At 41.7% G+C, this 12934-nt stretch overlaps 1 pseudogene; it reads right to left on the bottom strand.

Annotated features, from left to right (window-relative positions):
* Positions 1-698: 698 nt before the first annotated feature.
* On the bottom strand, positions 699-9155 carry LOC122802113 (annotated as a pseudogene).
* Positions 9156-12934: the final 3779 nt, after the last annotated feature.

Below are 12934 nucleotides of genomic sequence, written 5' to 3'. Positions count from 1 at the left end.
TTCCAACTGGTTTTTGGTACCAGTAACTAGCCTGCATTATCTAAAGGTGACCCCTACCATTTGTGAGGTAGAGCCTCCAACCTACTGGCTTGAGGCTCTTGTGCTTCCAATTTGCCAGTCAACTCAGTTCAGGCTTGGCCATCTGTCTCTTTAAATGGGGTGGGGGGAGTAAAATGCACTAGACAAGCCAGTGAAGTATGCAACATACATGCACCACCCAATAGTAGTCCTGCCTACATACTACCTCTAGTCTTGGGGAGCTTGGCTGCAAATCCACTTTGTCCAAAGGGGAAATTACTACACTTCCCCATTTATCCATTCCACACCAACCTTCAGGAACACCCACCTGTTAAGGTATTCAGGGCCTGCCAGAGCAGCAAGCTCTCCCCAGCTTAAACAGTTGCAAGTAGAGCAGTGAAATCACTCATCTAGCAGTTCAGATACCAGATGCCTTTAGCAATTGATCCCCCAAACTTCAAGGGGCTGTGACTGGGTCATTTTTGCAAGAGAGCTCCATTTTGAGAGTTCCTCCACTGGGAAGAGAAAAGCTTTGAGTGGGACTCATTTCAGGTAGGGATATATGCTGAATAAGCAGACTTGAGACTAAACACCTCCAAGACCATAATGTTAAGCATATTAAAATCAAACACAAGTTAAGCTCTTGCATTAGTTTGACAGGCATTATCTGGTGAAACACTTCAATAATGCTGCTTTTGACAGTATTCTGAATAAACCACAAAACAGACAGTAAGATTAGACATCTTTTTATTGCAGATTTCCATCAAGCTTGTACACTTGTGCCAACTGGAGCAGACTGTGTAGCCTGGGTTTCTGAAGTGTTGTCCAGCAAAGTGAGCCTTGTCACCAAGCTCTTCCTCAATCCTAACAGGAAAAAATAAAGATATGCAAGTTAATTAGCTGGAATCAACTGATATACTGATTTGTCTGTTTTACTGTAGGCCATAGTGGTACTGGTAGTGCTTGCTGCTTCAATAGCAGTGCTCTGCAGAGGTGTCCAGTAAGAGGGAGGACCTCCCTACTGTCTAGGAAGTCATGCATCTGCCCAAAACTAAACGGGCATAAAAGCACAGCAGCTGAGCAAGCTTGCCTTAATGGCCATCTGCATAAAGTAAAAAAAAGAAGAAGTACCATTACATACCTCAGCAGCTGGTTGTATTTTGCTAGACGTTCAGATCTGCAGGGAGCGCCAGTTTTGATCTAGAACATTAGATAGGTTATGTTTACACTCTAGTTTAGCCCCCTGTACAAGGTTGTTTACACTCTAGTTTAGCCCCCTGTACAAAGTTATTGAAACATTGCCCTTGCAACAGGAAAAAATGCACAGAATTATCATGTTGTAGTTTTGTTCATATTTAAATTTAGCCCATGGTGATGGATCAATGGATGAAACCAGTGTTATGGACTGCTAACCTAAATATTTTAGCAATGGAAATCACCCCATTTAGGATTTAATGGTCATTTCCAGGTCATGTGCCATAGCAAGAGAGCCCCAGCCATGTTCAGCTGGTTACAAACACATTTACTATAAAGCATAGTATTTCAGGTATTATAGCTACCTAGTCCTATAGGTTTGGCATATCAAAAAAAAGTTCTTTACACCTCACCTGTCCAGTGCATAGACCCACTACAAGGTCAGCAATGAAGGTGTCCTCAGTCTCCCCTGACCGATGACTAACCATGACTCCCCATCCATTCTGCTGGGCCAGCTTACAGCTACAAGAAAAATATGAATCAAAGCTGCAGTTAAAGTCCTCTAGCTACATGCAGAGATATCCCATTATTGCTGTACACCTGATACAGGAAAGTATAGGAGACCCTTAGTCATAAATACATACTAGGCTTAGTGCTAGTGCTCAAAGGGATAGTATTAGGTCATAAATACATACTAGGCTTAGTGCTAGTGCTCAAAGGGATAGTATTAGACTTACGCCTGGATGGCTTCTGTAACTGATCCAATCTGGTTGACCTTCAATAGTAAACAGTTGCATGCCTTCTCATCCACAGCCTTCTGAATCCTCCTTGGGTTGGTGACAGTCAGGTCATCCCCTACAATCTGGATATTCACACTACTGGTCAGGGATTTCCAGTTTTCCCAGTCATCTTGGTCAAAGGGGTCTTCAATGGAGACAACTAGGAATTACCCATAGAAAAAGATTAGATCTTGAATTCCTCTAAGAGTCATTTGAATACCTTCAAAATCCCAAGTATATGTAAAATCCAAATCCCTTGCCACCTGGAAAAGCCAACTATTTCAGCCAAGTTACCACCACATTAGAGATGTGCCCCATCATAGATTGCAGGGTGGGATGAGTGTAAGCCCAGGTACAGCTGCACAACACACCTTACATAGCTAGAGGTCAGGCATGCAGTTCTTGGCCATTTTGGCATTCTGCTGCAGTAACACCATACTGCAGAGAAGTGGTTGGAAAGACCAGTTACTGTTTCTGCACCACACATGCCACTTTACCTAGGCAAAAGGACCCCTTTGGGCTGCCTCAAGAAAAAAATACTGCTTATTACCTGGGTAATCATCAAATGAAGCCTTTGTAGACTTTGCTCAGCTGCTCCCCAGTGATGTAATGGCTGGGATCATCTGGTGACTTGAAGTCCAGGTCATACTTGCCACTGCGGTAGAACTCTGAAGCAGCTATATCCATGCCAATCACAATCTTGTCCGGGTAGCCGGCCATCTCAATAGCAGATTTTAAGAGCTCCAGAGCTGAAAACAGTTGTGCAAGAAAGTGAGTCCCCATGTTAAACTACATGCTTCAATAGCCACCTCATAAGATTAAAAATGCACCTTTATTCCAAGTCAAACCATCTCCCCAATCTCCCCATCTTAATTCAGAGTCCACTCAGGGCTTTAGCCCAGCACGAGACTGGTTTGAAGCTTGGCAATTCACATACCAAACATTCAATGGAGGTGTTAAGAATTCAGACCCAAAACCAATAGGATAAAGTTCAACCTAAACACCTAGTTATTTGTGCAAATGCATGCTAGTGTTCTCTCAGTTAGGACCAATAGATAAGCATACAGCACAATTTTAGTAGCCAAACTACTCAGAAGGCTCAGTAAAGGACGCAAGTACTCCCACTTTGGCAGCAATTTCATTATGCCAGAATGCATCTACAGTGCATTAGGCTGCCAAGCTAAAGAATCCCAGTTGAAGCCATATTAGGGTATAGTCTACTGCATAATTTGCGCACACACACACACCCCCAAGAAGCAAGACACCAAGCAGTTCAGCATTAGAGATGGTAAAGTCCCAGCACAGCATCAATTGCTTACATTCTTGTTTTAAGCAAAATGCAGCCTCTTCAGATATTCCAATCCCCCAATTGAAATATAGTCAAAGCAATTCAGTTATTGTACCTTCATTGTTTTCCAGGATGTTGGGTGCAAAGCCACCCTTGTCACCCACATTAGTGGCATCCTTTCCATACTTCTCCTTGATTACATTCTTCAGGTTGTGGTACACCTCTGCACCAATACGCATGGCTTCCTTAAAGCTGGATGCACCTACTGGTAGGATCATGAACTGCTGCATAGCTAGCTTGTTGCCAGCATGGGAACCTCCATTGATTACATTAAAGGCCTGCAAACAATTATAGGGAATGTCAAGTCTGCAAGTGTAATCAAAACCCCTCCACTGCCTCAAATTCCCTCTCCCACCTAATCTTAGTCTAGTGGGTCCACAACTCATTTGAAGTGCTTTTAGTAGGGCAATAGCACTGCCCTTGCACTTTTGCCCTTCCTGCAGAGATAAGGTTCTACAAGCTTGTGCACCAGTAACATGTTCACCTTCTCCTGTTGGAAGTGTGAGTTCCCCAATCCATCTAGGGCACTTTTCTGGTGGATTTTTCAACTCTGAAGTATGGACAGCCACCAAGGCAACAATTGATTACTTCTAGAAGTTTGCAATAACTTAATATTCAGTCATTTCCCACCTTTTAACCACTTAGTGGTGACCTTCCTAATCCTTCACTTGAGGCAGAGAGATCCAAAGATCTTCAGTAGTTTGCGTGACTGCCAATTCTCCATTTAGAGAGATGTTCTGTTTGTACATTACAAAGATACAATTTAAGTACTGGACCCAGGAGTATCCACTGCAATAATTGCTAGTCCTAACCCTGGAGCAGTATGATTCCTAAATTTTAACCGTCACCAACCCTTCAAGTCCTATTCCAGGACCAGACTTTGCTTAAACTCATTTCTAGGTTTGTCCCAAATTTTAGACTGCTACTGACCCACTCCAAGGTAATCACCCACTACAGGAAAGCAAGCTACAGGGCCTCCTACTTCCCAGTCTTGTTAATTCTCATTGCAGAGCATGGCCATAGCTAGCATCTTTTCTGACCTGTACCAAAAATAGTTAAGTTTAGTAACATCTTCTCCCTTCTGCTACCTTAGTAGCATTCCTCAACTTTGTACCCATTGTGGTGGGAACAATGTGAGAATCCCCCCATACCTTGTAGAGAGCATAAATGAACACTCCCAACTAATCCCATACCCTCAACCAAGATAAAGGCAACTGCCTGTGAAAGGCAGTCCCCTCAACCCTTCCACACAAAAGTGGTGTGAAAGACCCTTTCCTGGCCATCAAGTGGATTATGGGTTACTTCGGCACCAGTTAACTGACCCCTCCTAGGCCCAAAACTAACACCTGCCCTTCAATTTGGAGCTTAAAATCTACTTTCATCTTTGTTTCACCCTAACCTTGTTACACTGCTTGACAATCCTTTGTCAAGATCTAGGACTATCCACCAGCTCCCCTTACTGCCAAATATGGATATGCAAAGCAATTCCTGCCTTCTGCCCCATGCATTGTCCTACAGTTGAACAAATCAAGCAAGTTGAAGTAGTCATTCCTGAAAGATGGACACATGGGTACCTCCAGCACCACACCCACCTATTTGTCCTGTAACTGCTTGTAGCTTCCCATGCATGTCTACTTACCCTAATTTCATACAGGAACTTTTGAAAGTCATTCTAGTAGCAGAGCCCACAAACAAGGTTTTACTACATACAATAACAAAGATGTACTTGTGGAACACTTACAGGAACAGGAAGTACAAGGTCTTCATTCCCAGCCAAGTCAGCAATATGGTGGTAGAGTGGGACACCTTTCTCAGCAGCACCAGCTTTGCAGACAGCCAAAGAAACTCCCAGAATAGCATTTGCACCAAATTTTGCTATGAAAACATTTAGGATTTTTAGTATACAAGCCAACAAAAAAAGCTCAACTTACATGTAGAAAAATTCTTACATTTATTTTCTGTTCCATCAAGTTCTAGCATGACCTTGTCTATCTCAGCCTGTTCCACAGCACTCAGTTTCTATGGGAAGAAGAGAGGACATGTAAGCCATCTGATTCAAGTTTACAGCATTACAGCTAAAGTGCTACACGGTATGTAGCACTGTCAGGCCAGCATTCAGCTACTTGAGTAGAAAGGTTTGACTCACCTTTTCAAGAAGTGCTGGTGCAATAGTTTTGTTAATGTGCTCCAATGCCTTTGTGACACCTGTTGGGGAAAGTAGAATTATTAGCAATTTACCCGTGGGTAGTTCATCCACTCAGCCAGGTGTCCCACTGGAGTCAGCCAGAAACATGACAGTATGGCATGATTTCAAACTGAAATCCTGTCACCATGTTAATTTCATTAAGACCTTTGAGCTGGCATTTACCTCCAACCCTGCTATATACTAGACCAGTGTAGTAATTAAACTTTTACCTTTACCCAAGTACCGAGCCTTGTCTCCATCTCGCAGCTCAAGTGCTTCATAAATACCTGTTGATGCACCACTAGGGACAGCTGCCCGGAAGAGACCTAAAGAGGAATAAGCAGGTTAGTTCTTACCCCAGCTCTACACAAGCATTCTAAAGCCTCCTGAACCACAGCTGTCTGCAACACCTACCAACTGAACCACAGACATCTTGTGCTCCTCTATGGTACCATGGAGGTGATTCAAGAAGCTTTATATTCCCCTCCCCCCACCCATCTTGAAATACAAGCACAACTGAAGATTAACCAGTCCCACTTTCTCAAGTCACCAACTTGCACCCCATTAGGTTGGGTCATTTCAGAGGTCTGAAACACTTTGTGGATGGGGCAATTTCTCATACCAGTCAACCAAAATGTGACAGGTGGACTAGTGTGGCACTGCCATTTCTCCACCCTTTCTATGATTCAGTGCACAGGAAGCCAGTTTACTGGTTCAGCAAATTTTATTCCACAACTACATCATGTAGTCAGTGACCCATTGTACCACCAGCAACTGACTGACCAATTACTCCCAGCTTCCCACATGCAAGCTTACCTTTCTCAGTGTACAAATCAACTTCCACTGTGGGGTTACCACGAGAGTCCAGAATTTCACGAGCATGGATCTTCTTGATAGACATGGTTCCTGAAGAGAAAGAGCATTACATTTCAAGCAAGCATTTTTAAAGTGTATATTTTACATACAACCTTAATTCAAAGTATACCAGGTCATAGACCCAAGCTAGAACCTCCATTGGCATGAAATTAATTATGGCCCATGTTTTGAGGTCACCAGGGGGCCATCTTTGGAATGTCCAAAGTGTCACTAGAATTTTAGTTTGACAAAACACAAGGCATTGAGCAACCTTCCCATTTCTAGAGTGAAGTCTAGAGACCAAAAATGTATCTCACAGAAACAGGTTAAATAATGAACAGACCACACCTGCACTTACACAACCTACATAATGGCAGACTAAGTTGCCAACCCATCTGCTTCCAGTCCAGCATGTCAACATAGTAGAGTGAACCTTTGCTTCCTGTCCAATACGTGCCATTAGCCACTTACTCAAGTTGCCTTTAACTACATCAATTCACCTACTAACAGTCAGGCAGTTGGCTAAACACCTAGAAAGATAATAGTAACTGAGCTGCAGCTTACAGAAAAACTACAGCAAGACTTGTACATATCTGACAACCTGCACATGTGCTACACCCAAGTCCTAGAGAGGTAATAGGCAGACTATTTTAGCCGTTTTGATGAACCAGATTTGAAAACATGACAAATCAGAATGGAGGATAATTTCAGAAGCAAAGTAGTTTGCTAGTACTTGCCTAGGAACTGGTGCTCTTTTAAAAAAGGAACTCCCAATTCGTAATTGGAGATTTGGGTAAACAGTGCCATTTATCCAAAATTTGCCTTTCAGCAGGAGATGATAATCAAGGCAAGAGTAGAAAACAGCATAGCAAGCTGCAGGCAGCCATTTCAGCAGACGAAACCAGAGCCAGTTTGCCAAAAATCACCTTAGATCAAAGCAGAGATAGACTTTCTCCATTGTTATGCTACCTCAACAGTGGTATATATAACTCTGGGGGAGGTATTCACCACATGGCTGGTTTAAGTTCACTGAAAGCAGTTTCAGTGAACTGGTTACAGTTTCATTCATTGAATCAATGATCAACTTGAATCCAGAACATTAAGGTAGGTGTAAGTGTGGGCTGACTTACACTTATTAGAAATATGGCAACAGTTGCACCTATTCCAGTCAACTTCCACATCTTTAAGTGCAATTTCTTAAGCATTCAATAGTAATAGTCCATCCCAAATTCAGGCCACATATTTAAGGACATAGCTGGTTTACCCAGCTACACTAATATAGTAACAGCTATAACTAACACTCTAAAAAGGGACCATCCTCAGTACTTCAGCAAAGGCAATATACCTTCACCTTAAGAGGAGAAACAGAAGAGGGCAGCCTTGCACCCGACTGAGAAGTGCAGCTCTCCATTATCACACACGTGATTGGCAACTCTTGCCTACAACAGTTTGTGTGATGACAATATGCTTAAATTCCCTACTCGGCTAATAATTTCAATTGAAAACAGTGGTTATTCACTGGGTCAACATAGAAGCTACAAGACTCACTAGTACTAAAGTAATGCTTGGGGACCGGGGGGGGATACCACATCATTAAAGCAGGAACATCCAAGAGGTTTTTAAACACATGTTGTAAACATGCATGGCTGGCTTTGCAGGTGGGGGGACATTTCATCTTATCCACAGCTGGAAATATATAATCAAGGGAACAATTCCCCTTCAGCTAGCACTTCACATGTGGCATCTTACAAATGCCTCCATTTTATGCTAGAGAACTCATTCTTACTAGGGAGAAGACCACTGGTCACATGAATTAGTATTTGTACTGCCAAGTTATCTCTGCATGTTGCATCACCCTACTCCCTATAGCTTGGGTATTGAATCTCATATTGCCAAGTTTTATGTGGGTAAAGCTTCCATCTCAAGCATCCCAAACAATGAGAAACAGGATAGCTGGTTCAATTATGATGGTAGGAGAAAAGAAGGTTACACTATCAATATGCAATCAAATAAGCCTACACGCTACAAAATTGGAGGGGGACATATACACAAAGAATAAGTTGTTACAACTTTACACCACTTCCCTTACACAGGATAGCTTCACCCCCACCCCACTAGATCACCCTCAGGACCAGAGGGGCTACCAGGAACCCTATAAGACAGGGTTGAACCAGCAAAGCAGTTTGATCATGTGTTCATACCATTGTCTAGTCTTGACTTAGGGCTTAAACAACAGAAGGAATATATTAAAGTTAACCATTAAAACTATATTACAGAACAAGAGAAGGCTTTTACTTCATAAGAACTAAAGGTTGGATTTATTTCACAAGCAAAAGTTAGAGAGATCACATTTATGCCATTAGATAAAAGCATAACACTCAAACCAAGGACACCTTTAAAACATCAATCTCTGTCAATGTTGCAAGTAGTGTACATTTCCTAAAGTAAAATAAGTGCTAACTAATCATTTATGAAGGATAATTTACTCCATTTTCTACAAGCCATCAGTTTTAGGAAGCCTTGAGGGACAGAGCTAAAATTTCAGGAAAATAAACAAAAAATTGCTCCGCAAAATAATTTTACAAGCACCACAAGGAACAGCAGTAACTTAAGAAAGAAAAAGAAATGGCACTAGCTAATATTACACAAAAATAAATAAAACAATATAGAAAAAGCAACTCAAACAGCCTTACCTAAACAAGCTTTCCACCACTTTTAAACTTCTCTCTCAAATAATCCCACAGTACCTTCACTTCCTCCAAGGATTCCTTTTATAATTCAGTGATACTTGCCCACCCCTCCCCCTCCCCATTAGAGACTCATATACCATTTTGATTGGTTTACTGATCACTATGGTAACATCAGGGTCATGGCGGGAATACTGAAGTTGAATCAGTGAGGCAAAGATACCCAGGAAACAGAGAAAGATTTGGTAAATGTTTCTTTAGAAAGGGATGGCTTATGAAGGACATAACTCTGGTAACTACACTAAGCTGTTATAAAACATCCTTAGCTGTTAGACCTCCTTTTGTCAAACCCTACCATGTCACTAAACTACAGGGTACATCTACCAAAGTATGTCATATGGGTGTGGATAATATAGCAATAACCCACGCCTGGGTGTGGGTAAATTTAGCATTACCCACACCCAGAAGTGGGTTATTGCTATTATACCATGACATTATTTAAGAAAAGAAACTGTTACTTTTCTTAAATAATGGCATAGTATAATGCCTGTTTACTGCCCTTCCGCAGATGTCTGGCATCCGCGGCAGTTCTGATGTACTCTTGGCGCCTGCGCAGTACATCAGAACTGTGAGCAAAAGCTTGAGAGAAAGCAAGATCTCCGTTGCTTTTTAATGTTTAGCTATGTTAAATGAGTTTAACATAGCGAGACATTAAAATAAACAGCGGACATCTCCGTTGCTTATTTTAAACTGTCTCGCTATGTTAAACTCATTTAACATAGCGAACTTAAAAGCAACGGAGATCTTGCTTTCTCCGTTTTTAAAACACTGTCGCTATGTTAAATGGGTTTAACATGGCGAGACAGAAAAATAAGCAGCGGAGATCTCCGTTGCTTATTTTAAAGCTGTCTCGCTATGTTAAACCCATTTAACATGAGTGTTTAAAATCGAGTTATACTAATGGAAAAAAGTCCGGGCGACCGGACCTTTTTCCATTAGTATAACTCGATTTACAACGGGCACGCTGGCCAATCAGCGTGCACGTTTTGGGGGGATCATGGTATAATTATCAACAATCCCTTGTTATCAGGCACTTTCTTATCACTTGTTTTCTGCTGTTAACAAATATCTTACTGTGTCATTAGAATTCTCCTGGACCTCCTGTATCTCATAAGTTAAATATCTTCATCAATACCAGAAGCAGGGACCTAAATCTTCAACAATTGATAAATAAAATATTGCAGGGACAGGTTTATAACCCAGTACCTACCTAACCTCTGGAATAAGCCCCCCCCCCCCATGTTGCTTTAAACATTGTACGGATGATAGGACTGACTGATATGGCCCTCTCAGATAAAAGAGGTACAGCCTGAATGTCCTTGTAAGGTTTAAATGGTCATAAGACTCAATGACCTCGTAATATCTGTGAATCTATGGATCATGTAACAGAAGTATGTTTGCAAATATTAACATGGGTTCAGTCATTCCAACCTACTCAGAGATGCCAGAAGCTATTGAAGCCTTGGAGGAGGGAAGGATACTCACTGATCTAAAAATGGCATTGTTTTAAAGCTATTTATTAACATAACAGAAGCATCTATGTGATGTAATCTAAGCTGCATTTACAATGATTGCACAGAAATTTCTTACAAAATTACAAATGAAGCTAGACATTGCTGAATCTGTTTTGTCTGTGATATAGTAGAAACAGCAGTACTGCTAAACTAGCATGCTACACATACCTCTCAACTGTACAGATCTTTGCAGAATGTCCAGAGTTTTGTCTTATATTTTTGGTCCTTTTTTCATAAAATTGTGTTTTTCTGGCAAATTAGTGGCATATCGTTAAAGACTAAAGTTAGAAATAATGACAGACATTTCAGTTTCAGACTTAATACCCTTGAGAAAATTCATGCTAATGCAAGACCTGTTATTCTATCAACTTTCTAAGTTTGTAAGAGTAATATTTAAAAATTGTCCCTATTTTTGGGCCTTTGTCCCACTTTTATTTGTGGCTTTGTCCAGATTTTTTGCTCTAAGAGGTTGAGAGGTATGATTATGAACTATGCACCATTTTAGATCATTTCATAGTGTTAAGAGAAAGTTTTAAAAACATACTGTTATTTGTCTTTTTCCTGTTCTTGCAAAGTGAACATGTTATTTGTTGGGATATGTCTATCAAAGATGGGCCTCATCTGTGAACAAAATGCAGCATTGCTTATGAACCTGAATGATATCTGTTTTTTGCATTTCAGAATAAAGAGATTTGGTTATAGCTCAGTGAAGCCTGGGATAGGGACGCACGGCCGAGTAAGAGTTCATTTACTAGGGCAGGCTGTGTGTCCTGGAAAATTTGAGCTACAGTTGTTGAATTGAACATTTTGTACTTCTTGAACATTCTGTACTAGCTGTGGGTTTGAGGTAATTAGTGATAAACATGTTTTTCCTATATGTTTTTCATAGCCAACTGTCAACGGTCAGAAATGTAACAAAAGTTGTTTTGCTTGCAGTATAAAAGTTGATGTCAGTAAACAAGTTGATCAGATCAGTCCAGACCGGACATCTTGGCCAACATGCTGTGTAATCTGGTTAGCTGCTAATAAAGGAAAATTCATCACCTGAGGCAGATGCGACTCGTTTGAATTTTTTCTTCTGACACATAGGTTCATAGGTTCATACTAGGCTATCTGCCCTAGGGCACTTATAAGCCTAGCAAGAGTGTGTTTGGCTTTCGCCACCCATTTTAAATGAATTTTGCTATGCCCTTTTTCGAGGTTAGTATACTGTGCCTCTGTCTAACAGTGACACAGAAGTGATACCCAGGGTAAACCTACGATCTCCCATCCACTCATCAAGATTCCTATTGAAGAGAATCAGTGAGGGACTCTGCCTAACCTGGACTGGGATTTCATTCCGGAGTGAAGGGACCTCTGGGTTATGAATCTGTCCCTCCAGCATGTCCTATTTATTTCAGTGCTGAGGTTCAGGTCTCTCGAGCGCGTAGCTCGATGGGATTTGGATTTTCTGAGGTGCAGCATGTCCATTAATTCCAGGTTGGACATGGCTTTATACGTCAGGCACAGATCACCTCTGAGCAGGCGGTATGCCACTTAGTAGAGCTGGAGTTTCTTTAACCAGGCAGCATATGGCATCTGTTTGAGCCCTTTGATCCTCTTGGTGAGGTACTTTTGGGGTCTTTCCAGTTGCTGCAGGTGTCTGGTAAGGTACATCCCAAAAGGGGCATTGTACTCAATTATGGGCCTGATGAGGGATGAGTAAAGAGGCACGATGACCTCCCCTGATCTAGATGTGAATCCCTTCATGATTAGGTGGGCTATATAAAATGTTTTTCTAACCACTTTGGCCACTCCCACCAGCATGTCCTATTTATTTCAGTGCTAAGGTTCAGGTCTCTCGAGCGCGTAGCTCGATGGGATTTGGTTTTTCTGAGGTGCAGCATGTCCATTAATTCCAGGTTGGACATGGCTTTATACGTCAGGCACAGATCACCTCTGAGCAGGCGGTATGCCACTGAGTAGAGCTGGAGTTTTTTAACCAGGCAGCATATGGCATCTGTTTGAGCCCTTTGATCCTCTTGGTGAGGTACTTTTGGGGTCTTTCCAGTTGCTGCAGGTGTCTGGTAAGGTACATCCCAAAAGGGGCATTGTACTCAATTATGGGCCTGATGAGGGATGAGTAAAGAGGCACGATGACCTCCCCTGATCTAGATGTTAATCCCTTCATGATTAGGTGGGCTATATAAAATGTTTTTCTAACCACTTTGGCCACGTGGTTGTCAAATGAGAGATTGCTATCAACTTGGGTCCCTAGGTCCCTAATTACTTCTTCCATACTTAATGGATTACCA

The sequence above is a fragment of the Protopterus annectens genome, chromosome 5.part0, assembly GCF_019279795.1.
Source record: "Protopterus annectens isolate FY-2018-M chromosome 5.part0, PAN1.0, whole genome shotgun sequence".
NCBI lineage: Eukaryota > Metazoa > Chordata > Ceratodontiformes > Protopteridae > Protopterus > Protopterus annectens.
The sequence above is the reverse complement of the archived record's forward strand: the minus strand, read 5'-3'. Positions and strand labels throughout refer to the sequence as shown.